The sequence below is a fragment of the Humulus lupulus genome, chromosome 2 (assembly GCF_963169125.1).
Source record: "Humulus lupulus chromosome 2, drHumLupu1.1, whole genome shotgun sequence".
In the NCBI taxonomy this organism is placed as follows: Eukaryota; Viridiplantae; Streptophyta; class Magnoliopsida; order Rosales; family Cannabaceae; genus Humulus; species Humulus lupulus.
Window position 1 is genome coordinate 293,677,768 of NC_084794.1, and position 2,640 is coordinate 293,680,407.

Below are 2,640 nucleotides of genomic sequence, written 5' to 3' on the forward strand. Positions count from 1 at the left end.
TAGCTGCAACTGTGAGAGAAAGGAGGTTAGTAATTCTTATGCTCTCTAAGAAATTCTAACCTTTTTTTTTTTGCAAATATTTGATACAATGGTGTATGTCTCCTTTTGTGCAGCCATGATACACGCGCTGTGTCACGCATAATGATGGTCAAAAGCTCAGCCTAGAGTGTCTTGACTCTGTAATCATGGAGACCAATGGATGCCAACCCCTTTATCTTGATATACAAGAATTTTATGGAAGGTTTAAAAATGAAAGTAGAGCAGCAAGTGTCGATAACTTGTTGTGAAGCCAGAGAGGGAGAAAGAAATGTAATGGCACATTGTCAGATTATGACATATCTAAGATTTATACATTTTATGTTTTAGATTAAGGTTTTATACTTTTCATGTTGTAGGTGGGCATGTCAGACTGTGAATAAGTGTTTTTAGTCTATCTTTGCCTATGTTTATAATGTATGTCTTTAAGCTTAAATGAAGTATAAATAGGTTTCCAAGTATTGGAAAGTGCATGCAATTGTTTCAGTGTCCTCACTAAGGAGTTATTGTGTCTAGCTAATGGTTTCTTTATGTTGCATATGTGTGTAATTGCTTTTCTTGTGTTCATAACAATATTAATGTTGTTATTAATTCAATCAATGCACTATTATTAAATTTTACTTGATTAAATTATTGATAAATCAAAATTTAATATCATACAGCCTATATATATAAAATTAAAATTATATTCAGATTCAGTTTAACCAATCACATATTCAGTTTCTATTATATTTTCAAATTTAATACCAATCTTAGATTCAGTTTTTTAAAACTCAAAAACAGTTTACAGACACTTAACCAATCATATTTTCAGAAATATGTTTTTAGTTATTAAATTCAGATTTTCATTTCAGAATTCTATTTTTCAAAAATACAGTTTTCTAATCACGAACCAATCAGACCCTAAAATTTTCAAATCAAACTAAATACCAAATATTAAATAAAAAAGACTTAATTTAAATAAATTTAATTTAAACCTTTAAAAATTAATAAATATCTTTAAAAGCAACTCAAAATTCAAATACAGAAAAACTAATTTTAATATATACATTATTTACCCATTTATATCTCAATTTTAATTTTTGGTCATGTTTCTTTTATTTTTCTCTGCGTAAAAACTGAAACGACGTCGTGTTAGGTGAACAGAAAGCTACGTAGTGGAACCAAATGTTGATGTGCTTTAATGGGCTTTATCAGTCGACTTAAAGCCCACATGTTGATAATCAGTACCTAAACTGAGCCTAAAGCCCAAGGAAAATACACAGATCAGACACGGTTGTTGTGCCATTTTTTCAACAAAATGGCTACAAATGTCTCTTTTTTCACATCACTCCATAAAATTGCCCACTTTTTTTATTTTTCCTTACAAATACTTGTCTTTTTTAGTCAAATTCCCAAATTATCCTTTTCAAATAGTTTAATTGTTTCAAACTCTCACACTTAGATTTTTTTTTTTTTTCAAATTTCTCAATTTCATATATTCTCATAGTCTCTAATATCTTACTCAAATATATTATTATTTGTTCACACTTTTAAAAATAAATTATTATTGTTCTTCAATTTTTTTCCAAAAGTTATAATGAAAACTTGCTATATCAATTAATACTAATATTTTTAAATATAATGTTAAGAAAGTTTAGAATTTTTTAAAATAAATTATTATAAAGTAAACTCATTACTTACAATTTTATTGAAATAATTAACGAGTAAACTCATTAATTACATTTTCGTTAAATAAAATTTTGTGTTATCTCTACAGGATATAGACTCATAGATATTTTATTCTTACTTTAATAAATTGTAAACTCATTGTTTGCAATTTCATTAAAATAAACAGTAAATAGTAAACTCAGTATTTACAATTTCGTTGTAAGTAAATAAAAAATTATTTTCTCCATAAACATAGAATCTATGATAATGAAAACACTTGTTTGTAATTTCAAATTTAAACATAAATATATTATTGAATCTTTATTCCAATGAATTTGATTAATTTTCAATGAAAAAAACTCAAATGATAAATAAAAACATAAATGTAAACTACATGTTTACAATTTCAAACCTACTTAAATATAAGTTGTAAATTACTTGTTTACTATTTCAAATTTAAATATAATGTAAACAATTTGTTTACACCTTTGAATTTTTAAGTAAATTGTAAACTACTGTTCTTGATTTTTGTCTATATTTTAAATTACTTTTTTTAATGTAAAATAATTAGGGGTGCACACAGGACCCGCAAAACCTGCCCGACCCGAACCTCGAGAACTCGATTTTTTTAAAAACCCATCAATTTCGGGCTTAACCCGACCTAAACTCAAAACATATCGGGTTGGGTTCGGGTTTAAATATATGCCACATTCGGGTTCGGGTGTAACCTGATGAACCCAAACTAAATTTAAAATAAAAAAAACAAATATGCTCTAAAAAAAAGTAAATTAGTTTTTGTTTTGTTTTTCTTCTCTTCTTCAACCTTTCAGTCCAGCCAGCCCCTTACTCACGCAAGCACGGCGCCGACCGACAGAGCCAAGCCACCACCACCACCCGCACGGCCAGCCAGCCACCACCAGACCAGATCGCCTCCCTCCTTCTCCCTCACTCATG